The sequence below is a fragment of the Macrosteles quadrilineatus genome, unplaced genomic scaffold (assembly GCF_028750875.1).
Source record: "Macrosteles quadrilineatus isolate MER2022 unplaced genomic scaffold, UCM_ALF_1.0 Scaffold_2__2_contigs__length_208266976, whole genome shotgun sequence".
Classification (NCBI taxonomy): Eukaryota; Metazoa; Arthropoda; class Insecta; order Hemiptera; family Cicadellidae; genus Macrosteles; species Macrosteles quadrilineatus.
The window spans coordinates 70,797,471-70,824,598 of NW_026542595.1; the positions used below are offsets into that span (position 1 = coordinate 70,797,471).

Sequence of the window (27,128 nt, forward strand, 5' to 3'; positions counted from 1 at the left end):
CCCAACCCAAAGCACGAGGATGAGCAAAATTCTACCGAATATTAAGGCTTTATGAACCATGTATAAGCTACAAAATGGTCACCAGATTAACAAGAAAAAAGTTTAATCCTTACCTTTATTATTTCTTGGAGAACATATGTTTATAAATTATTGTTTATGTTTACATTAGGATTAGAGGTGTCGGTGTCAATTTCTGCACGATCGCCAGTTTCTTTAAGTATTAAATATCTCCTTTGAAATTTGAACTAGACTATCCCGTGCTCGTGCTCTGTGGTAGTGTTGTAGTTGTTTTACTGCAAGGTTAGAGTTAAAATACAGTTTTATTAACTTAATCTCAACAAAGCAACTTGGAATATTTCAACAAACTTTAAAACAACCTATAGGCCTACATCATTTTCAGTAGGCCTATTTAAACTCTTCTTCAGGTAAGTTTTCTTTGTTAAGTGTCAACAGGCTTTGGAGGTTCTAAGAGTTACGTTTTCAGCGTAAGCCTAGGCTAGGTATGTCTACTTTGTTTATGCCATCACACATAGGTAGGTAGGTCCTTTTTAGTCCTTAAAATAGATTCATAAGGAGAAAAACTGAAGGGATCTAAATTTGCTGGTGGTCTTGACACAACCCATTATAACTAGCAGCAATCGCCATGAGCATAGAAAACCCATCTTCAAAAACCTGGGCATCCTGACCATCTATAGCCACAACATAATATGGGCATGCATGCAGGAAATCAAGAACAATGAACTGGGCCTGGTGGCCAGGGCTGACTTTCACAACAACAATAATACAAGAGGCAGAAATCAACTCGATGTACCTCGCACTCGCCTCAGTAGAAATCGGGACTTATTCCCTGGAAGCGCCATCCGTTTCTTCAACAAACTCCCAGCTGCCACTAAGACCCTCGCCAGCAGAAAGTTTAAAACCACCACAGGAAATTTCTTCTGTAAAAATTCCTACTTCTCAATAAAGGAATTCCTGGAAGGTAGTTTGGATGAGCTGAATTAGTAACATACCGACCGCCATGAGTACTAAATTATGTTTTTTTACTTTTTTTTAAACTTGTGAGTCATATACATATGTGCGGGAATTAAAATGAGTAGTTTTTACGCAGACACAGCCTATTCCCATCATACGATGGGTCAACGAATAAGGTACCTATTAAGGTAATAATAAGGTTATAATCTCCACTCAATACTGATTTACATACAGTCAAGTACGGTAATTTTCAAACCAGTTCCATTGGCGATGCCTTTGCCATGTCTCTTGGGTTAAACTTTGCAATTGCATGACAAATGCTAAATTTATTAGGCCCTATTGAAGATTTACTTTCTGGCTTTTATAAAACTCAACCGAGAACTGCAGATAACCAATAGCCTACTGATGTAAATGTTAACCGGAACCATGCTCAAACAAACCCTTATTTCACCTGCTACTTTTTTCAAGTCTAAGTTAAATTTCACATCTTATTTTTCCTAGCAGAGAATAATATAGCCGTATTTTCACATGTCATTTTCAATATAAACTTAATTAAAATTAAAGCTTGTAGGCCTACAGAATTAATTAGGCCTAGGTACATTCACTGCTAAACAAAAGTTCAGGTGATGCAGATGAATATTGTTTGCTAACTTACTCCTTGATGACTGTGCCCAACCATTGACCAGGGATGTATTTAAGTATCTGCCGCCTCTAGGCAACAAAGTTTGCCGCCCCCCCCCCCCTCCCACTTTTCAGCACACTCCCTGACCTCACTAATATCACCCCAATGGCCAATACATGCCCTGTCAGCTGATTTTGTAGAAAAATAATCGGTAATATTGCAAGCTGCATCAACAAATTCAATAACTTTTTTTACCCCTTTTAACGGACATTTTTGTGCCGTTTTTAAGCAAAATATTCACACTGGATAGGCATACACAGAATGCAACTTTTTTTTATCGAATAAGTATTTTTACATTCCCATTTTGCGGCGTGAAACGGCACACAAAATTGTCGTATACAATGGTTCTTATAACGATTTTCATTGAACACTTTTAGTCAGATCCATTTGAGCACAGAAAACGTACTGTAAGATTAGTATGTTTTCTGTGACTTGAGAGACGTGCTATTGATTTGCTTTGATTTGAAATGAAAGAAATACCTATGTTTTTAACTATACAATTTTTATTTACAAAAAAACACATGAATTGCAAAGAAAAAATTACGTACTTTTACTGAAAGAATAATATACAATTTTAAATTAGTTAACTTTGGTACAGTAGTAGGCCTAAGTATTATTTGTTCACACTTTCCTTCTTGATTTTAACCTAGAAGCCTAAAAGAATTTTTCAGCAATCGCTACCGCTGCGTAGTGGCGTATGAAGTAAACAGAGAGGAGTGTTTTCTTCGTTTGCCACTACATACGTACATAGCGGCCGGCTCGGCAACCCGCTCCCGCGGTAATAAACTATTGACGTTTGTTTGATTTGAATGCAAAATTCAATATTCAATATTTCAAATGGCTGTTTTGCCGTTCCCAGAATTATTTGCTAAACATTTTTTTAGATTAAAACCTCAGTTTTTTTTACCCTCAAAATTTTGCCGCCCCTAAAATTTGCCGCCCTAGTCCGCCTATTCGGAAATATGTCCCTGCCATTGACTATTGCTTGGATACTGAAGTAGACGTTCTATCTATATGGACCATCTGTAGCCAACTTTTTGTTAAAAAAGAACATAGTTGAGTGAGCCAGTCACAGAATGCGCTAGTGACTAAAACTCTATTTTCTACCTTATTGTTTGTTGCTGGCCAACTTTATGGGTCATAACAGTTGCTATAGTTCACAATAAGTCATTCCATTAGTTTGAATCGGTAAAAAGTTTGTGTATTAGAAAGAAATCAGTACCTAATTTAGATCAGCATGTCGGTTGCCCACAAATAGTCAAAGGTCCAACAGAAAAATACCCAATTCTTCTTCTCCAGATAAGTTTAGGCTAGGAGCTGAAGATACCCTTCCTTGCATTTGCAGAAACTTGGGCTAATATGATCGTTCTGTTTGTATTTTATTATTTATTTTTGTGTGTTTATATGCCAATGGAATTTTTTACTTTTAAAAGTGAACAGTCCAAACCCTGGTCTTGTTACTATGGAACGTCTACCTTCCTTTTTGGTAGCATAAACTAATTCATAATCCAATTACAAAATGGCATCTGTGTCTGGAAACGATCTCGCTTGGAATCGAACCAGCGACCTTCAGATTTGAAGGCAAGCACTATAACTCGGCTACCTAGATAATTAAAACCTTTTTCCCTTATTAAAAAAATTGTATCCAACTAACTTTACCAGTCCCTGTCCCTGTATATTACAGGGTGTCCCGGAACTCTCTACCAATATTTTAGGGCATTGCTCCTGGGTAAGAAACATACCTAAATATCATATTTAAATTGTCCGGAAGTCCTTAGTTACTCACACAGCTGCCATTTTGTTTTTTTCAGTTATTAATTTTTTTCTAAAGAATGGTTAAACATACGAAATGGAAACTTTGCACAAACGTTTATGACAACTAGACAAAGCTACCAAAAAATTGTGACGATTTTTCAAATTCATAAAACAAAATGGCGGCTATATAAAATGTTTGTAAAATCAACGGTTTTCGAGTTATTCGGCTTGAGGAACTGACATATATGCGATGGGTCCCTCATAGTGGTGGGCGAAGGTTGCCAAAACGGCACGCTTTTCATCCCACGTCTCCTATCTACCCGGTGTTCCAGTTGTGTTGTATAAAACCATATACTTCGATAAAATCTACGCATAGGCTACTGTTAGAAAGATATTTTCCTGTAGATGTGCAGAATAGAATCCCTTTATAAATTAAAATAAAACTAAAAAATAAGCACACAAATTAATTTAAAATTTGAAAAAAATTAACATGGGCCTTATGGGTTGCCATTCTGGTGATGAAATAACAACGAAATGTAAACAGGAAATCAAAACAAATGAAAGAAATTTGAATCACATGTTTTATTTATAGCCTGGGGTGAAAATAGAGAAATCTGAACATTACATATTTTTGGTTTAGTTTTCGACCACTGGACGACCCCTAGTATTATTTAATGAGTGGAGAATATCAATATCTTAGGACCAATAATTTTTTATCCAACTTTATCTATTGTAAGGGATGGCACCTGCATTCTTCTGTATGATATTTATGATTAGTTTCACAAGAATAATGATCAATGGTTATTGATATTTAACTAGTTTCAAACATGTTTTTCATCTCGGAAAAGAATGAACATATCGGAAGGTATGTAAGTGAAGTAGGATAGGCGGGTCCTATAAATTTTGCAAAATGCCATTGTTGTGCTAAACAGGAATTTTGATTTGTTGTCAGGCTTGAGGAGTGACTGTAGGTAAACGAATGACTTTTGAAAATCATGTGGAGGAAATGTGCAATAAAAGTGAGTCTTCGCGAAATTAGCAAGACAGGCCAGAGCCAATAGAGGCTTGACTGGGAAGCATTTGATGATGCTGTACAATGTATGTTGAGCCAGCAATGCTTTCCGGATGCGAGTTCTGGGGTAAGGATCCTAAGAAGATAAGATTGAAAAGGAAACTTTTGAGTATGCAAAGAAGAGTTTTGTTAAAAGTAGGGAAATTATACATCACAGTATTGCATGATACGATTAGGTTTTTGACCAGAGCCATACCACTCAACCTGCTCCTTGAAGAAAGGATTAGGATATTGGAAAGCAAGGCCGTGGGTAGGACTACTTCGGAAAGCAAGAGTGCCAGAAGAGAGGAGACATTATATGAGTGGCAAATGGGCTGGGAGCAGATGAGAAAGAAAGGGAAATGTTTGGATATATGCCAAACATCAGAAGGATACTGTAACAATTATTGACTGGTAGATGGGCCATTCATTATTGAAGGAAGTTTGTCACAGGGCATGGAAAATCTCAAGGCAAATTTGTGGAGATATAACTTGGTGGAAGAGGAAGTACAATGATCCCTATCGCTCAGGGTGGTGGGAGGAAAGGAGCCATTTTTGGACACATAGTATGTTCAAACAAGGATTGAAAGTGGCCGAAGTCTGAGAAGAAAGAAGATTTTTCATGGGGAATCGGCCTGGAAAATAAGTCCCAGAATTAAGCCAGAGGTGGTGGTGGTAACGAGGGGGTTTGGTTTATCATTTAGGTTATCATAGATTTAATCAAAAGAGAATCTTTTACTGACTTTCACAACAATAACAACAAAAAACTGCAAAGACAATAAACACATATATACTTAGATAAGGTTGCAGATATAGTGTAATCTGCGAACTTAATTAGGCCTTTTACCATCTAAACCTTTAACAACAAAACCAAGAAACCAGAAAGCGCCAAATAAAAAATATCAATACATATCCTTCTTCTCCCATGTCTAGATTGCGCACGATTATGTGCGCCAGGTTTGCTAGTATTTTAATAACTTCACTCTATCTATCGCTGTTAGCTGAATTTGCGTAAAACCTCAAGAGTAACCGGCAATTTCAACAGGTTTCACCTAGTATACAGTGTGTAAAATAAGTCTTGAAACAAATCTGTATTTTTTAAACCGAAATAGATAGAAATATTCTTTTTTTTGCAATAATTGTTAACAAAAGTTCCAAAATTTTTTACATCAAAAATATTTGTAAGCCCCCCAACAGGGTAGAGGGGTAGGGGGTGACTTATTTTTTCAAATAGCAACCCCTATTGAGTGACCCCTCATTTTGAAGGGTTTGTCAAAAGAAAAAGAAACACAATGACGCAAATCCGGGGTGAATATCTCACCCCTAACCAAAGTGGCGGGTATTCCGAAATGGGTGCTTTTTCACATAAATAAAATGTTGTAATACCCGCCATTTATGCTAGGGGTGAAATATCTAACCCTGCAAAATGAGTGGTCACTCAATAGAGGTTGTTATTAAAAAAATAAGTCATCCCCACCCCCTTTAACCCTTTAACCCTTTAAACGGGTTAAAAAATATTGTTGTTGTAAAAAATTGCAGAACCTATGTTAAGAATCAATTCCACAGAAAGAATATTTCTATCTATTTCGGTATTAAAACTACAGATTAATTTCCATATTATTTGTGAAATTGGTGCTTTTTAACATACAGTAAATCAAATTTTGGAATACCTGCCATTTTGCCTAGGGATGAGATATCCACCTCGTATTTAACAACATTTTACCACGGGGTGAACAAATATTTTTTATGTAAAAAATTACGGAACCTTTGTTAACAATCAACGCCACAAACAGAATATCTATATCTATTTTGGTTTAAAAAATACACTTTTGTTTCAAGACTTAATTTACACACTGTATAGCATTTCTATATGTATTTTTGAGGCAGTTGTTTACTTTTAATCAATTTATTAGTTTTCTTTTTTTCCACTTTGGGTCCCAAAGACCATTGATTGTAGTTCAAACAAAACTTCAAATAAAACAAACAAAACTCCTACTGCACATTTTGTTAAGAGTTTAAGTTAAGATTAACACTGATTAACTATTATATCCATAATAATTTCGAGTGTATATAAATTAATCAGTTCATATTTTATACCTTGCATATTGTATGGTTAAAAACTTAAGTAATAAATTAGGAAAACAGGATGCACAGGGTCACACAGCCCAGGGGCGCTTGACAGCTGACCTACTATTTAATATAGTGTAAAAGCTTCCAATGTTTGCGAAGGAGTAGGAGGGGTAAGGAGCTGATGTCGTACAGATGTAGAGAGCAAGTTGAAAGACGAAGCTCACATTAAAGAGCTGCGAAGTCTGCTAAGAACGTAATTAGTAGGTTGAAACAGTCTGGAATACAAATCACCAAGTCTTACACGGACCTCTCTACCAATCAATAGTCTAGCAAACAGCAACCAACCTCTTAGATTCAGTTTTTATGTCGTTTGGGTTTTAGGAAATGTCTAGTTTATTTGCATGTTATCAAACATTTTGAGATGTATTATCATTCATCTTTGGAATTGTTCAGACTGTATATAAAATTTAACCACTCAACTCTGGAATCTAAATTCTTTACAGTAATGCAAGTCTTTTGATAGTTTGGTAGATCAAGAAAAAAATAATTTAAAAAATGACATAAACTGCACCTGTACATAAATTTAAATTGACATAATTTTTATTCCTTAAATATTTTTGTTTACAACAGTAGTTTTATTTGGGTAATGATTTTGTAACGTTATACATTTAATGACTTAATTTGTGGATCAGTTTCAAACCCAATGATCTAAAATTTACAAATAATTAAAGAATTAGTTTTGTGGTGATATTATTTCATTCAGATTAAACATCGCTATACGTCTTTAACTGCTGAAAGCTGCAATAATTTATTTTATAGAAATATTGAAAGTTAAATAAATAATTGTCGTGTATAATTATTGACTTGAACCATCAGTCCTATTATATTGGTGTTGTTATAAAACCATATTTTATCCTCATTGTTTAAACATTAATACTTGTATCCGGTGTTACCTCCCTGAAATACCAACTTAAGTTAAAATACTTCTTACTTCAGCAACCAATGTATCAGATGTCAATGTCAGAATAATATGATCAACCTTTCTCATACAACTATTTATGTAGGCATTACCATAGTACCATAGTGATATAAATATTTGTCCTATTTGTCTAAGGCATTACGGTACGTAAAAAAAATACTGAAAATGTGTCTAGTATGTGCTTCATTGTGCGAGAAAAGTTTAGAACTAGTAAATTAAAGAGTGGCTTGGCAGACCCGCAGTTTTGAATGTGGCTCACTATGGGCCCAAGAGATATTTGCGTCCCCTCCCCCCCTTCTTTGTGAGGAATTCGTCTCTTTCATGAGTCCCCAACAAACCTAAAACCTCTTGTACCCATTACTACAGTGGCCCAGGGTGTTGTGTTTAAACCTATATAAAAAAAAATGTTACCACAAAAAAATGCCAAAAATGTTGAAATGTATAAAGGTTGTTTACCTTGTCCACCTCTAGCCCAATCGGTGATTTAAGTATTGCTAGTTTTGGGTAATACGACCCAGTATCAAATCCAAACATCAAATTGAAGACTGTCTCTAACATCTGATAAATGTCTTTGTCATCATTAACCCATAAAAACATTGAAGTAAGCTTGGCCAACAGACTGACGCAGGTTGCACCAAGGAGCGATTTGCCTTGTATCAGCCAGTAATTTATCTACGTTGAACGGAATATATTACTGAATTATCCAAGTGCTGTATACAAAGTATCATCCTTAATACCTCAAATCAAAGTATTCTATTGCAGAAATATATTGTTATACCATTTATTTTATTTCCAGCTTGTAGAGTTATTTGATCCCCAAGTAGAAGCTTTGTATCTCAGCAATGTCAGATATTCTCCTATGAATAATGTATCAAACAGAATATCAGGAGTGGGTCGTAGGTAGCGTACTGCATCAATCCCTCTTCTCTTCATTACTTTTTATATCCAGAATCAGATTGATTTATTATTTATTTCGTAACGATTGAATTTATTGAATAGATAAAGTGAACATGATTTTTTTACAGGTTACTTGACGACATGGTTTTGTTCCTCCGTGTGATTTAGGTAAGTTTTAAATTACCCTTAGAAGAGTTTCAATATCATATCAGTACTGTTATCAGGTAGCAAATGTTGTAAATTGTAAGGGGACATATGCATAGTGTTATCAATTTGTAGATTCAAAGTTTTAACAAATCAACGATATTTTTATCATTAGTAAGTTCATAAAGTTAGTTTGTAAAATGCATATGGAATTTGGAAAGCAACATGTTAGCTTGGTAAAATGTGTTAACCTGCAATACAGTAGTAACTTGACTTGCAGGTCTTAATTGTGGTCTTATTTTCGACAACTAGTTTTAAATGAGTGAAAATTAAAGGTTACATTACATCTATAATCAAATTCAAAATAATCCAATATTGAATGCAATTATTAAATGTATATCTTTAAAAAATTTTAAAATCTAGATTTACTTTTACAATACAGTTTGTCTAGATTATCGTTTGTTGAACATTTATGTAAGAATGCACCTTTGTTATTGTATTATAAACGCATAATTTTAGCGAATTCCCCTATAGGGAAGTAGCTATTACCGTAGGTCTCATGGTAAGACCTAGGCCCGGGACCGATTTACTTTTTCATTTTGATGTCCCCAGAGGCCAAAAACACCATTCGTTCAAATTTTTATATATCTATATATATATATGTGTGTCCATTCGCACGATAACTTGAGTAATTTGGTTTGAAGGTGTAAGGCGGGATAAACTTGAATGAGTTCGCGAACCAGCATGATCGGACTATGGGAACGGGGGTTTATGGGGGGTTTTATGGGGTAAAAATAGGTTTTTCCCATTTTTGACCCTAAAAACACAAAATTTCACAATTTATTTTTAAACCATTTTGTAGAGCCTAGAAAAACAAATAATTTAGTATATTGAAGCGTTATTATGCGCCTAATTGTTACGGAGAAAATTCATAAAAATTGTAATTTTAAAATTCCCATGTTAATCTTATGGAGGATAAGTCAACTGTTGTAGTTTGCTTGTTTATGAACATATTTTGATCAAATTTGGAAAATACATTAATTTCTTACTAAACCACAGTACCTTTTAACATTTTACATTTAAAAAAAACTTTTTTACCCTCCCTGTTGCAGCAAACCTAAGTGGGTAAACTAATTCTGTTTAAATAGGGAATAAATGTGATATTTTTAAGGAGACATTTTAGTTTAAATCCAATCAGGCAAATGGAAATTCGCTAAGTCTGCAGGTTTGCTGCGGCGTGGGTATTTAGTTCAACGTTGCAGAAGGGTTGGTTTGATTTGTAACATGTATTATTTGTTTCCAAATACCTTTGCTCTTGCAGTAATATACTGTTCACTTGACATAGACACTAGGGACTATCACAAGTCACCAAGTTGTGTTCTACATTTCACCTCTCAGTTGAGAGTTGTAACATGTGCACCGACCTGTACCTGAGCTATCTAAAAACTTCTTAGTTTGGTATACTTTAACTACTGGACGTCATCTTTATGGTTTCAGTTAACTATTCTACAGTATTTGTTTTTTATTTTAACATATTCTGTGACTTTCCCTACATACGTTTTTGTGAACGACTTCTTCTCACTAGTAATGAGAGAAAATAAGTCTTTCAACTCCACAGACTATTCCTATTAATGTTATTCTTAGGTTGTTATAATATATTGTTATACCATTCATTGTATTTCCATCTTGTAGAGTTATTTGATCCCCAAGTAGAAGCTTTGTATCTCAGCAATGTCAGATATTCTGCTATGAATAATGTATCAAACAGAATATCAGGAGTGGGTCATCATATGGAGCTCTTATGAGTTTTTTCTTTTCTTCTTTTGGTTTGTTGAGTTTTGATTTTGTTGTTCTTTGTGTATCATCTTTACTAGCTATGTATTATATCATGGTTTTTTCTTTACGTAATCTAGCTTCTGTTATATGTTATAAGCATCACGAAGGAAAAAAACATACCGGAATGAATTATTCCTATTAATTTAAATTATGCTTTAATTTTATTACATTTTTCTTCATCTTATGAACTCAAATATAAATTTACTTTGAAACAAGTTCTCTCCAAATACACACTCAGTAAGCATACTCAAAAGTAGCAAAATACCTGATTCGAGGTGCAATTGACAAAGAATCCACCCATCACGAAAACTTCTCTTTATTTGACACCATTTTAGACGGATCTCTACTATAGCTCTGCCACAGCCAGGTGGCCTCCTCCTGAGCTGCTCACCAGATCTGACCAACACATGATACAATCCCTCAAATGCAGGGGCTGTTTTCTGGCTATATGTTGCTATTTTAAAGGTAGATATTGATTTTTTTGTTTCAATTTCACTGCTTGAATAGTATGTTCTTTGAAGTGACGAGAAATTTTCCTTTTAACCAATACAACATTTAGAGCAATCATTCAAAATTTTGTAGATTTCTGATTTTAGCGAATTTCCTATATAGGGAATAAGCTATTACCGTAGTACTCATGGTAAGACCTGGACCCGGGACCGATTTTTTTTTTCGTTTTGAGGTCCCTAGAGGCCAAAAACACCATCCGTTCAAATTCATATATATATATATATGTGTGTCCGTTAGCGCGATAACTCGAGCAAAAATGATCCGATTTTGATGAAATTTGGTACAAACGTGTGAACCTACGTTTATTCGAACGAGTTCGCGAACCAGCATGATCGGACCATGGGAACAGGGGTTTATGGGGGTTTTTCCTATTTTTGACCCAAAAAACATAAAATTTTGAAATTTCTTTCCAAACCATTTTGTAGAGCTTAAAAAAACAAATAATTTAGTATATTGAAGCGTTATAATGCGCCTAATGGTTACGGAGAAAATTCCAAAAAATTGTTAATTTAAAATTCCCATGTTATTCTTATGGAGAATAAGTAAACCGTTGTAGTGTGCTTGTTTATTAACATATTTTGCCCAAATTTGGAAAATGTTTTTATTTCTTACTAACTATTAACATTTTACTTAAAAAAAAAACACTTTTACCCTCCCTGTTGCAGTAAACCTAAGTATGTGTTAAACTGATTCTATTTAAATAGGGAATAAATGTGATATTTTTAAGGAGACATTTTAGTCTAAATCCAATCAGGCAAATGGAAATTCGCTTAGTCTGCAGGTTTGCTACGGCGGGGGTATTTTAAATACGTTTTAGTTCTTACATGTTTCGTAGTTTTCCAATTAGATCCATCAACTGGTTTCTTAATTGTTTATCTATTAACATTTATTCATCACATATGGAGCTCTTATGAGTTTTTTCTTTTCTTCTTTTGGTTTGTTGAGTTTTGATTTTGTTGTTCTTTGTGTATCATCTTTACTAGCTATGTATTATATCATGGTTTTTTCTTTACGTAATCTAGCTTCTCCATATGATTCAACCGTAGAGGTGAAATTTGGTTCAGTTAAATAATAAAAATGGCATAATATATAGCTTGATCAAGTCAGGACAAATAAATTAAACATTTATTTAGTTGAAGTAATGAAGATTTAGACCACTTAATAGAGAGGCAGTGAATTGTAGTCGGTTGTATCGACCAATGCCGCTCCTCAAGAGCAATGATGTTCTCTTACCTTTGGCGTTGGACCAAATGAAATTTTAAACTTGTATGAGCCAGCCACCTGCTCTTACAATGCTCTCCTTTTATTGTTCTCCAATTCCCTCCCCCATCTACCACCCTTACGTTTCCTCACATTGCACAAACCTGTGGCAGGGACACGTGATTATTCAATTATAGTGTCTTCAGCAAAAACCAAATGTGAAAATGTCTTACTGTTTGACTCAATTTAACTTTTGATCTTTAATTTTCCCAAAATAGAATTACTATGGATTAAGTCATTTTGTTTTGCGAAAATGAAAGAATCAAGTCCACAGTTTTTGATTTAGAACCTAATACACTGCTAAGGAATTGTGTGTAAACCAAGAAACAGCAGGTAGGCATCCTTCCACCAGTACAGGCCCGATGGGAGACTAGTAATCAGTTTCAGCGATTGGCTAGTAGATGTGACATTACTATTAGCAAATTTACCATATAGGGAAAAAGCTATTACCGAAGGTCTCAAAATCCTAGACCCGGGAACGATTTAAATTTTTGTTTTGATGTCCTCAGAGGTCAAAAACACCATCCGTTTTAATTACATACATACATAATCTATTAATTAAAGTGATACAATCAAATTTTATGTAAACGGTTAAGGTCATTTACCAAATAAAAATATTGGCATATGGCACATCAAAATGAAGCTTAGAGTGTGTAGATTTGCCGATTGCCGAAAAGTATTGATATGGACGAATTTCCTAAGGGCTCTGCCCCACAGGCTGATTTACAAAGGGCTACGCCTGGCATGCTTCCAATGTTTACATGATTTAATTTAATTTAGTTACCGTAATGAAACAGCTAGTCAGTACAATGAACTGGTGTTTGTTTATTTACTCGAATAAGATGTTTGTGACACTTTATGTAGATTGAATAGGGTTATGTTTGCTTTTAAAGTGAGGTTGAATACGTTTTGTAAAGTATTGCTCAAAGTTTCATTTTTGTATTTATATAGTAATCTACATGTGAAGAGGCTTGAATAAAATTGAAGAAAATGGTAATGTCATTCATAAAGCATCAATATGAAGCAATAATTTATGCTATTGCTACACTAAGGTATGGTATAATATTCTTAGGGGATTAATATAATATTATTAACATCAAAAGTAGGGGTTTGAAAGTAAGCAGGTTTACGCTTTTAAATCAGTTTATATTTTCAAACTAAATCATAAAGTTGCTGTATTTTAAAACACACATCAGCACCACTTTAATAGCTCTCTAGGTCACATTTTCTTCCCGTTGCAAAGCACGGGTATAGCAGCTTGTATATATATAAACGTGTTCGTTAGCCCGATAACTCTACCAGTTCCAGTTAATTATTAATAAAATCATGTTTCCAAATTCTATCTATACATGGTTCACCGTAGTTTTCGACTGTTAATTTGTATCTATTTCTAAACTATTTGTGAAGAATCATCAACACAGTAACTTTGAATTAAACTCATAGGAACGAATCACAATTCAGGCTCCAATAAATCATGCATACAAAATTATTGGTCCGCTCACGAATTAATGGCCATAATTTTTTTAACATAAATTCCGTAAACTCACCTCCAGTTAGGTTATCTCTGGTATAGGTGGCTACTTTAAAATGTCTGCCGGCGGCGCGCCGTTCCGTCTAGTTACCGCTAGTGATAAGAGTGATAAGAGCGGCACCGGGATTGAAGAGGTATAAATTGTTGTAGAGAACACAAAGACTTAATCCTTTGTGCTGACCGACATTTTAAGGTGGTTAAACACTAAACTGTTGCAAAAAATGGCGGTCAATCACACATTAAAAACATTTCAGTTGCCCAACAAATTTCGGGAGCAAAACACCCCCCCCCCCCAAGATAAGACCTCTCCATGAATACAATTCATTACATCATAATGATTCAGCCTCTTCGTTTCATTGACGCTACACATTTCCAATCGCGACTCGGCGATGGCATCTCATCAGTTTACGTGGCCAATTTTCCACGGCATCGATCTATATAATTGACGCTCGTCGGACTGACGCCATGTTCCATGTTCCATGTTCACGCTCAGTACTCCCCAATCAATATCCGTAGTTCCGTCGGTCGCCGCTCAGCGCTAGTGTAGTAGGGTCCTCCCTAGTCGATCTCGTCTGCTATCTTCTATTTTGTGCATTTTTCCGGAGTTTTTAATGTTTCGTGCGTCCATCTTAGGACGATACGTGTAAAGGTAAGTCGATGCTAGTGACATCTTACGTATTTTTGTTATATTTACAATATTCCTGTGTTAGTAGATGGTTGAATACATTTCAAGAGGTCCGCGCGTTTTGGGGGTGTACTTTACGTTCTGCTGTGTAGTATCGGAATTTCAGTAGAATTTTAAATCATAAAAGTAGGTGATGTTAAGTTCATTTCTTTAAATTCATATTTAAGTTTAATTGTTTGTGAAAAGTGCTTATTTTACTAATTTAGATTTCTATCCAAACCCAAACAAAATCGTAAATCAAGAATCGTAGTTTCAAAATTCAACCCCACATTCCATGTATGAATATTTTTAATAAGATTTGTAGTTTACTAACTTTCAAAATATTAATTTTGCAGAATAAGTTTCTATCACGATAACTAATAACAATACACTATTCGAAGTATTTTAAATTAAAAAAAACACACACACACACACTGAAAGGACGTTCTCTAATAGTAAATTAACAAGAACAAATGCACAAGTGCAAGTTGAATTTAACTATGTATTAAAAATACAATGCAGGTTAATCTTCATCATAAAATATAACAGCAAGAAATGTAGGCATAATGTAGACAGAGACTTTGTCGCTGTCTTTAAAAATTACGACCGGAAGATCGGGAAGATACAGTATCAATTCCTAAAAATAATTCGTTTTACTGTAGTGTGTCCTATGTTTACAAAGACGTTACAAAGCCAGTTAAGGGTTACACAAATTATAATGAATCGCAGAAAACCTGCAAACTGAGTGAATTTTATATATATTTAATGCATTTATTGAAACATATTTATTACAAAGGAAAATTAGCACTTGAATTCTTGCCAAATCCAAATAATATTGAATGAATAACATGTTGATTTGTTGTTACAAATAGCAGAAGTTTGATTGGTTTGTGGAAAGTTGGAAGTCGTAAATTTAGTTATCTCTTTTAGTTTTTGTGTAAATAACAAAAAACTTAATTTTCCTATATCAAATTCTTGTTATTTGGGTTTAAGACTAAAGGCCCCATTTAATTTAGGGCCAAACATTCAGTATCCAATAGTTAATGGTTAAACCGACACACACCTTACGTGGGACACCCTGGGTATGCCAAATTGTATCAAGATAATATAACCAAAACAAAGCAATCTGTAGTATTTAATAAAAACACTGGAAATACTGGAAAATATCCCGTAAGAAAACACTGGGAAAATGTAGGCTACACTGCGTTTCACACTTTTTTATTTTTCAATGATAGACATTGAATTAATTAATGTACTTTTTCGTTGTCTGTTTAAAATAATTGAAAATGTAAAAGGCACATTCATTTTTTTTTTAATCAAAGAAAAGGCAAAACACGAACATTGATGGACGAAAACCCTTGTTATGGTTGGATTGGGCTGGTTTGTAAACTAATTAATATAAACTTGGGTTTACCAGACTTGATCAATGATCGGACTTTTGTCAAATATACCATCATATCCGATCTGTATGAAAGTAATCATGTCATAAAAGGCACATATAGTACGTACTGTGTAAATACGTTTTAAACTAAAAGTAGTAGTATAGATCGTACATACCACGAATACTAGGTACATACATAACAATCAGAATGAACGGCGTTCCAGGTTTTTGGGGATCCAAAAATAAATTCTGTTGGCCACGGACCAATTTATTACCATAAAACAGTGTTTATTTATCCTGCTGCTTTTAAAAATCTTCCACGATAACTAGACAAACAACGACACTTATTAAATAGAAACTGTGCTAAAACTAACAAGCTGTCGTCAGTATTGCAATTGACTACGGTTTGTAAAGCTTCACCAAATCAGAGTTGTCGGGTAAATCAATGCTGTATACCGAGTACATCACTTGATTGAATTTATACATTATTATCCCTTTGTTGAAGTCGATGTCTGTGTTAAAAATATAAAATTCTTAAAATTAAGTTCTGTTCGGTTGGTATTTGAACCCGGCTTTATTTTTACCATTGCAGTTAACATCGTGCATGGGCTAGTTTATATTCAATACTTTTATATTCACAGATAATTTCAAAAGTTGTACATCTGGGAATACATTCAAAATATACCTACATCGTATATTTTGTGTACTGTATTAATTTATACTATAGCCAAGTATGTATTAGGTTATAAAGTAACAAAATGATATGTGAGTACTGTATAATATATGCGGTTAAATGATTTTACATAATGTGGGATTAGTAAACGGGTACTGTTCTTTGTCCATCATACTGTTCTTCATTATATGAAAAATACAATTGAAAACATGTACTCAGACATAAAACGATTAGCCGTAATATTTTATGTTTTCAGGCGTTGCGAGTAGGATGCAATAATGGAGGGTATGGCTTAAAAGTGATACTGTACTGCAAAATACAGTTGATACTTATTAGTATGGGTGCCTAATGATGGGAACAAGCCTGTTGATGATATAATATTATTACTGAATATCATCGTGTATGTCCATGGACTTTGGATACTGAGAGTAGCCCTCTTATCTGATTTTAAAACCTGAAGCATAATTTAACGTATGCATAATTTAACCGGTTTATGGGTATTGCATGTTTTCTCCATTATCCAATGCAAGTGAGTTTTACTATTTTCTTTCAATACCAGAGATCAAGTAATGCACTACAAATACATCGTTTCATTTAGTAATAATAGCTTTTAAATTACCAACGAAATATTAAGAAATTGATATACCGGACATAGGACAGAAAATGTCTTAAATCTGTGTTTAGCTTATCGATAAGAATGTTATGTGTGTGAGTTTTGATACTGTAAGCATACTTTCATATTACCGTAAATTGTAAGTCCTGAAATAATATGATAATCATGTTTCAGGTTTGGCTACGCTTAAGTTCTATTGGGCGGTAATGATAATAGACAATAATTAAAAGAGTGGTGCCTCTTCTCAAAATAGTTTAAATGCTGGAAAATGACAATCGTCATAATAACGCAATAAAAATAAACCAGATGCTAGAAATCAGCTGTGCGCTTGAATGTTATTGTTATGCTTTAAAGTATTTTCCTAACCTAGCTTTTGTTTGTAAAAGAACGTTACTGTTAGATGATAAGTGAAATGGATAATGAAAAATATTGTACGTACGTAAACCCATGTATACTGTCGGGTCAGGTAAAATCGTGTACGTTACATGTTACGCAAGAGCGTGTTTACATCTCTTAGGTGAATTATGCAACTCGCTTCCGCTTGTTGCACAACATTCACCTGCGTGGTGTAAATACGCTCTTACTACACTTGTAATCTAAATAGCTATTACCTAACCCGACATGTTAAACTTCCCTATCACAAGCGTGATGTATACAACTTATTTACTTCTCGAGTGATGTAAAGTTGAAAAAAAACTCACTCGGTGAGGTAATGAAGCCCATTTAAATAACATTGAGTGCCTAACTTAAAAAATATACCTCTATGGAGCCAACGACGTTTAACGCTAGAAATCAGCTGTGCGCTTAAATTTTATTGTTATGTTATGAAGAATTTTCCTAACCTAGCTTTTGTTTGTAAATGAACGTTACTGTTAGAAGATGAGTGAAATGGATAATGAAAAAATATTGTTCGTAACCTCCTGTATATTGTCGTGTCAGGTAAAATCTTGTACGTTACACGTTACGCAAGAGCATGTTTACATCACTTAGGTAAATTATGCAATTCGCTTCCGTTCGTTGCACAACATTCACCTGCGTGATGTAAAAACGCTCTTACTACACTTGTAAGGTATATAGCTAATTCATATCCGTTACTCAACCATAAATATTGATCCTCAACGAATGAGTTTGAAAATGATCACTATAATAAATGTACTGTGTCCTACTGAGACATAATGGTACAATGAATTAATCGCTTGTGCAAAAAAACGCATTCTAATTCTCCATCTAATGGTCTACTCCAAAAATAAAAGGCAACCATGTGTTGTATCGTGCCGGTGATAAACTTAACCTTGTATGGTTTTTACACTCGCACGAGAACGGTGGTGACAAACGAAGGTACAAAATTCCGACATGCCACAATGACACATGCTATCCGATAGTGTAGAAGAAAAAAACACAACAACAACGTAGCCGTGACCTATATAGAACACAATAACAGAAGGTGCGACAGAAAATCAATGCCTCCGACTTAATTAATTGGCGTAGACCGGTCATTATGCAGGTTAAAACGCCTCAAAACGTTCATTCTTTATTGTTTCAAGACACTATTTTATAAAATACCCCCCGCCGCAGCAAACCTGCAGAGTAAGCGAATTTCCATTTGTCTATTTCGATTTTAAATTAAATTTATTTGAATAGCATTAGGTTTAACGATTACCTAGGTTTGTTCCTACAAGGAAACTAATAAAGTTTTTTTTGTAAAATATTAATAGCTTATTAGCTTATAGCAAAAAATCTATTTACTTACAATATTGGAACATTTTTTTACACGGTTGGGTTAGTTTATTTCAGATTATGCTAATGTTGAAAAAGGAAGCAAAATTAAAAAAAAGTTCTTTGGAAAAATGAAATATTTTGTATATTTGTAAGATTAGGTTAAGTTTATTTTAGATTAGATTATGCTAAACAAGGGAACAAAAGTAAAAAATCCTACTACATCGATTTTTTTTACTTTGCCTGTTGCGCCATTGTGTTTGTCTATAGAATGTCTAGACAAACTATATAATAAGCTTTATTTAAATATTTGCCTGTTTCTTTCTAGGAATTCTATAGAATACCTGGCTATATACTTTGCCGATTGCCGGCAATATTACATGGATTTGTGACTCTTAAATCTTAAATATGACCAAAACATTGACCAATTAATAAACAGAAATAGAATACACAATGTTTACTCAATGGTTGAAAGCAACATTTGGGGTTTGTTGCTACTCTACATGATATCGCCTTGTACTTGGGTACGAGAGGGACGGGTTCAAACATACATCATCCACAATCATTTGAGAGATAAGTGATATTTACCTTCTAGTGCATGTTCTTTATAAAATGTCTCTGGTGTGGCTATAAGATAAAATAAATACAACGACGATACATCAAAAAGTTTATACACAGTTTATACTAATAAGTGGTTACAATGTATGATATATGATTATGTATCGTTACGTAGTTGACTTATTGTTTACTAAATACATTAATATCGTCTCTGGTTCGAAAAAAAAAACTATAGGTCTCGAAGTTAATAAATTAAAAGTACGTGTCCTGTTGTGTCTTCTGCAGTATCTCTCTCTGACGCGCCGACACAACGGGGACATCAAATGATGGATTAGGAACCTTACTAAACCCGAGGTCTCTGTCTCTGTACGCGGTAACGCTACGTTACCTTCCATACGTAGTTGATCCTGTGATACTTAATTATTATTATGTCTTATATGAAAGATACAACCAGGAAGACATATTTCTATACCCATGCTAAATTCGTAGCTAACTCCATAATGAAGTAAGACTTTAATAAAAACTATGATAATTGTTTATTAGATCTGCTACTGTCATTAAACCATCTCAGTTTTATCGATATACATATTTTTAATTTGGCTTGTGTCTACGGGAAATGTATTATCCTAGTAAAGCTAAATTGGCTTGTTAAGTGGATAACGAGATTAGAATGTTTTCTTCAATACTGCTTGCATACAGACTAATGTATTTTTTGTGATTTAAAAGTAATCAAGAAATATATAATACACATTACTATATGCAAGAGAAAGAAATAGCTTTACTATATTTCGTTTTTGTAATAAACCCATTTTTACTCTTGAACATACTTCAGTTCATGCTTTTAATATTCAGTTTAGTACCATTTTACTTTGTTATTTGACAATTGAGTTGAACAAGCACCATTTGTATGGAAAACGAATTTCCAATCGAACCCTTTATAACTCAATAACGAGAATATGAAGTACAATGAACAGTGTCCCACGCGGACTGGTTATCTGACAACAGATAAATACTGACAGCAAATCAATGTGTGGTGGACAGGGTGTAATGACTGACCCATCCACAATAAACTCTAAATATACCATCAACGATGACCTTGTTGAGAACATGTGAACCGTTAGTGAGTGTATATTGTGTTACTATTTATTTCCAACGTGATATATACTGATACTGCTATCGTGGCACAGTGAACACCGTTAATCCGATCCGGCAAAAGGCGAGAGGTTTTTACCACCACATATGTAGGCTACAGTATAAATAGATGTACATATTATGAATAGGCCACTCAAAATTTGTATCACGTAAAAAAAACAAAAAAACTCTTTGCTTACTTACTTAATAAAACGTCATTAAGAGGGTGTCAAAATTATTAAAAGAATCAAATCATTCATATATGAAAGACTACAAGGTTTTCCTTAAAGGTTTTTATTTGCTCTTATAGTAACTTATAGTAAAATAAGAGGAACTCGACTTGAAGAATGCATAGCAGGCTATTCATAGGAATTACGTAATAGTCCATTAAATTACGTAAAATTAATTGATTTAAATCGAAACATACCACAAGTAGTTCTTATTGTTTAAACACAAATAAGTTAAAAATGAAATGGATAAAAAGGTTTAGAAGAGTTTCGGTTGGAAGTAAAAGTGACTAATGAAACAATACAAAGGCGTTGCAGAGACTCAAACAATTCTTTAGTTGTGCAAAAGCCCGCAGCAGTCATTCAAAAGCAGTCAATTAATATGTTACTGTGGGGAAGGTTGAGTCGATAGGCCCATAACACACCGTGGGTGGTCGGCAACACTCGGGTATCATCGGCTATCTTCGGCTATAGATTGCCCAACCTCCCTCTGTACAAGGGCATATGTGTACTGATACAAATTTACAATATGTAAGGAAGGTGAGTAGGCCCTGACTTAGCCGAGGCTATGGGTATAAGAAAGCCAACACAGCCACAAAATAGTACATTTTTACGACTATATCGAAAAACAAAAGAACACTTTTATACTGTGGAACGGCCGTGTTGGTTCGTTTTGATGTCTCAACCCCCTAAAAACTAACCTCATGTTTAAATATCTTTAAAATTTAATTTACAGTTTTATACATGGAGCTTTTTAAAACGTTTACGTTGAACTTGCTTAAATTCAACACTCAATCTGTTTTAATTCAACAAAAGCAGTAATTTAAGCTAGCAATAAAGCATACAAACATATTGTAGAGTATACATTTCGAGAGAAGTTAGATAGGATATATTTGTATTGAGATAAAACAAATTGTGTTGCAGAAAATGCTACAACAAACTCTGTGGAAATGTCACCCGTCATAGCAAACTTCGCAGTACTTATCAAACTTTGACACGATGTTGTTCTTTCTGCTCGGGGTTGTAATCATAAAAACTCTCTATTGTTTTGGTGTGGAATCTAGATTTGTCATTCAAGTATTAAATTTCCGGTTGATTATAATTATTTTGTTAAACGGAGTTTCTTTTTGGCATAAAAACGTGTTTTCAGATTAAACCAGCTTTTATTTGATATACACAAAAGTTCAACGCATCAATATTTCTTTTTAAATATTCAAAATAAACATAATACAAAGTTTTAATAAAACTACTCTAAAATTAATGTACAATTACGGTTTTGTCATTTAGTTTACGTTATAATTTTACAATATAAAAAAAAAAATGGTATGCTAAATATGATTTAATTCCAAAATACAATAATTCCTACAATGTACTAAACACGTTACAATATAAGTACAGTGTCATAGTCAAGAATAAAGTGAATAAATTGACACTTTCGTACACAAAGAAGTAGAGTATCTTATTTATGTACGAAAGATAATCCATTCATGTTGCAGCAAACCTGCATACAAACTGAATCACCAGTTATATTATTGGGTTTGTATAAAATCAGGTTTACAACAGAAAATGCACGCTTAGACCCATTAAAAAGAACAAAATGCTGATACGAGGAACAAAATAAATATTATATAAAATTTAGAATATTACAAAATTTTATGAAGAGATATCCAAATAAGCTATCCATAATAATGTACTACAGTAGTTTATTCTATGGTTAACAATAACGTAGAAGGTAACACCTTTTTAAAATATCGTTCCCGAATACGGCTGTTGTGAAATAATTTACACAATTAAATAGTGAAATTTGGATTTGAAATCTTAAAAGTGGAAAGTTAAAGGCAAAAACAAATGCTGTGTAGAAATTTAAACCATACATAGTTTGAACACTTTGTCTTTTTGATTTTCAGGACCCTAATAAGCAATGAAAAGTACATTAGTCTCAGACCTAGGTTTTACCAGTAAGACTGACTAACTGAAGGTAAATTCGGTATAAAACATTTCTTCTACGAGGGCATCACAATTTAGTTTAAGTTTGGAAGTAATAAAAGTTCGTGTGGTTACAAGAGTAATGCTCGACGTCGTCGGTGTAAAATACTGTAATGCTACGAACTGGCAACTTACCTCTGGAGTTATGGCTGTGTGTATTGCCTTCAAACTATCCAGCATAACATTGCATAGAGTGGGCAAGTATGTTGTTGTTTTACTCTAAGATGTTTAAATATCGTAATTTATAGTTTTGTTGAACACAATTTTTCTGCTACAGTTAAAATTAAACTATTAAGTTAAAAATAAAGATTTTATAAGCTGAGATGTTAAGTACGCTGACATAGTATTGGTTGTGTATTAGATCCCTTTTACATCCCAAAAAGTTTCCCTTTTTGTATGTTATGCCTGGAACGGTGGCGTCGTCCTGTAATCTCTAACTACTAGGAGGTCGTGAATTGTGGATATTTATAGGTATGAACTGAGGATGCGATACTCCCTGGTGTGGATTAACGTCCACACTAGTGAGTACAACTACGATCCGCGGTGCTATCTTGATAATTAGACCAATCCGTAAATTACAATTTACAAGGCAAAAATGTGGTTCGGATTCCACTATAAACTGGGTACCTTATTTGTCCTTACCTTATAGCCCAGTCAATGAATGCAATAAAACAGCCTTTTTCGCAACTAAATGGTGGAAAGCTGGATTTTTTATATGTGATAGAACCACATAAGAGGTGTATTTTCCCAAAAGTCCCCACTTCTACCCCTTGAGCTTTCCCCCCCACCCCCCTCCAAACATAGAAATTGCAGTGATTTACTTAATTGATCATAATTCGAATGTTATGTAAGCTATCGAGCTGCAATTTGTTTTATTTTATTTTTGATTAGTTTTCCTACAACTTTTGTATTCAAAACATTTTTCTAAAACCAATACTTAGGGAGATATAGAATTTAAACTTCGGTAAAAGCTTTGTTTCAGAGTGCAAAATCTTGTTTTTCTCTATGTATACTTTTAAATATAAATAATACGCAAATATGGTTCAAACAAAAGTCTTAGTACGTTTTTCAAGGTTTACAAATATATTATTGGTTAGTCATCTAGGTGACCGGGTGAAGAGCTGAGCGTCGGCAAAGTGAGCGCGTGCGCGCTAGTTGAACACCTCTGCGCTGCGTCATCGCATCTAGCCCAGCCAATAAACGCACCAACTGCCTTTTTTCGTCGCTAAATAGTGGAAAGCTGAGTTTGTTATATGTGATGGAACCACTTAAGACGTGTATATTCTAAAAGTTCCCGATTCTCCCCCCCCAACCCCCCCCCCCCCAAAACCACCTCATAACCTGGAAATTACAGTCGCTCACTGTACTGGATATAATTCAAATTCTACGCATGCCATCGTAGTGAAATTTGGTTTGTATTTTTTATAATTAGTTTATCTACAATTGTTGTACTAAAGATTTTCTTATAAAACTATATCCACAGAGATATAACATTTAAACTTTTTTACAATGTTTATGTTTAAGAGTACACAATTTTGTTTTACCCTCTATATATTTTTTCCCAAATAAAATACGCAAAATGTTTCAAACAAAAACTTTAGTATGTTTCTTAAGGTTTATAAATATAATTTGATTAGTCATATGAAAAAAACTGATGTAGTGTGGGGCGTCGGCATTGTCGGCAAAGACACCGGGTGCAGGCTTCCGCGCAGCGCAGCACCGCCCGTCGATGCGTCGCGTCATAGGCAACGACATCGCTTAAGTTCTCAAAGGTTTTATACAAATGCTATGGCCTTGTACTTTTTAGTTTACTACCAAAACAATCTGTATCCAAGCTTAACCGTTAACAGTAAAAACAATTATTATTTAGATGGAACCCAATAATTTTTTTATAACCAGTTTTGGTTCAGGTAAATTAATCTCTACCTACTTACTTGTTATACTTGCAATACTTTTAATACTTGATTTCTTCATATTTGACCAACGAAAGTTTGATAGATTGAGGTATATAACACTAGGCCTTTATAAACACTTTAAAAATCACTATAAACATACTCTTTGCTCTTCCTTACGTTACAATGTGCTTTCCATTATCTACCACCAATGGGACTCGCTTTGTTCCCCGCAAGATTTTTACTAACTGCGCCTCGCGGTCAGTAAAGATCTAAATAGTAAACTGAAAAAAATACTAATTAGATGAAACCTAATCATTTGTACATTTCTTAAATTTATTGTTGGTTTTATCTCGTTTATCATTTAAAATAATAATTTATTTAATTATTTCTGTCAATGGCTAAACCTATTGACAATAATATACATGGATACATATATTACATTACATAAAGCTGGGTAAGAAACATACTGAACCCAATGATGAGATGATCCAATTCGCCTATGGGTCTGAGGATGATTGGAGTGTCGAATCGAAATCGACGACCACTTACCATCTTTTATGTATATTTACAGTATTGTCAGTAACATTATAAGTGTAAATTAATGTTTTAAGTGTTAGACTATTAGACGTATTTTCTTTTATTTACTTTCCAATTAATTAATGTAATAAGGCATATATCCAAAATTTATAAATAAGTAAGTAAAAAACTATTTGTGTCCCCATACATGCAGGCAGACTATTTACGGGATACATACAGGCAGATTATTCAAATTTCTTAACATATTGTGTAGATGTGTCAATCATATTGAGGGTTTTTTATTAAAAATTGGCAGCAATGTATTACGAATCTGCTTTACGGCACTAATACGTGGTCCAGATCAATCATTTTTAGAGACTCTATACTGTGAATCTTGGTGAGGATCTGTTCTCTAATATTTTATTGTTTTCATGTTATCTAAAAAATTAGTCAGCATAATAGTTGTTTATTGGTTTTTGGTAGACATTATGCAAACGTTTAACATCGCTAATAAAGATGAAGGCGCTTATTAAGTGTTTTAAAATAAAAAAGTTAGTTTTAACATTGACTGGTTTTAATTTGTGTTCCTTACCATGATTAAAAATGGCTTATAAATACTACCGACAGTTTTCTACGTTGTTCGTGATATTATTTAAACACAGGCTTACAACTCATGGCAGAGCAGCAATATTTTATTTGCTAGCGGGAAGCGTGAAGAGAGAGACATATCAACGATAGGACGCAGTTTGTATCAAGGATTAGTGAGTCGACAAAAAATTTTTACTGACCGTGAGGTGATTCATTTAGTCACGGTTTAGCTTGGAAACAGATTGTTTTGGTAGTAATGTAGGCTACAAATTAGGAAGTCTTAGGATTTATATAAAACAGTTGAGAACTTAGCGGTGCCGGTCCTTATTAGGCTATGTATCGACGGGCGGGGCTGCGCGGATGCTGATAACTAATCAAATATATATTTATAAACCTTAAGAAACATACTAAAATTTTTGTTTGTAACATTTTGCGTATTTTATTTGGAAAAAAATATATATAGGGTAAAACAAAATTGTGTACTCATAAACATAAACATTATAAAAACAATTTTAAACGTTATATCTCTTTGGATATAGTTTTATAAGAAAATATTTAGTACAACAGTTGTAGATAAACTAATTATAAATAATACTAAACCAAATTTCACTACATGACATGCGTAGAATTTGAATTATATCCAGTAAAGTTAACAACTGAGGCGTCGAGAGGCCAAGGGAGATATGTGACTTTTTAAAAAATGTCATTGTATTTTTTTCATAGTCATAAAAAATAAAATAAAAATAAAAATAAATTCACTTATACCCCTTGGCTTCCAGCTCTTAGGTGTTTAGTTTGGAGGCCAAGGGATATAAGTGAATTATTTGTTGAAATTCCACCTTTTTTTAACAAAACCCGTTACCATGACAACATTTTTTAAAAAGTCACATATCTCCCTTGGCCTCTCGACGCCTCAACTGATATTTCCAGGTTTGGAGGTGGTTGGAGGGGGTGGGGGGGAGATTCAGAAACTTTTTGCAAAATACACGTCTTAAGTGGTTCTATCACATATAACAAACTCAGCTTTCCACTATTTAGCGACGAAAAAAGGCAGTTGGTGCGTTTATTGGCTGGGCTAGATGCGATGACGCAGCGCAGAGGTGTTCAACTAGCGCGCACGCGCTCACTTTGCCGACGCTCAGCTCTTCACCCGGTCACCTAGATGACTAACAAATAATATATTTGTAAACCTTGAAAAACGTACTAAAACTTTTGTTTGAACCATATTTGCGTATTATTTATATTTAAAAGTATACATAGAGAAAAACAAGATTTTGCACTCTGAAACAAAGCTTTTAACGAAGTTTAAATTCTATATCTCCCTAAGTATTGGTTTTAGAAAAATGTTATAAACACAAAGGTTGTAGGACCACTAATCAGAAATAAAATAAAACAAATTGCAGCTCGATAGCTTACATAACATTCGAATTATGATCAATTAAGTAAATCACTGCAATTTCTATGTTTGGAGGGGGGTGGGGGGGGAAAGCTCA

At 34.0% G+C, this 27,128-nt stretch overlaps 1 protein-coding gene across 2 annotated transcripts in view; it reads left to right on the forward strand.

Moving 5' to 3' along the window:
• Positions 1 to 203: 203 nt before the first annotated feature.
• The window catches only part of LOC128985086 (protein Fe65 homolog), a 127,192-nt gene continuing 100,267 nt past the window's right edge, over positions 204 to 27,128 (forward strand). Inside the window, exons 1-2 of one of the 2 annotated variants that reach the window (XM_054404464.1) lie at positions 204 to 425; positions 8,535 to 8,574. The gene's annotated coding sequence lies outside the window, so the exon portion shown is untranslated. Of the gene's footprint in view, positions 426 to 8,534; positions 8,575 to 14,276; positions 14,337 to 27,128 lie in introns of those variants that run through there. The other variant, XM_054404465.1, reaches the window with a different exon arrangement.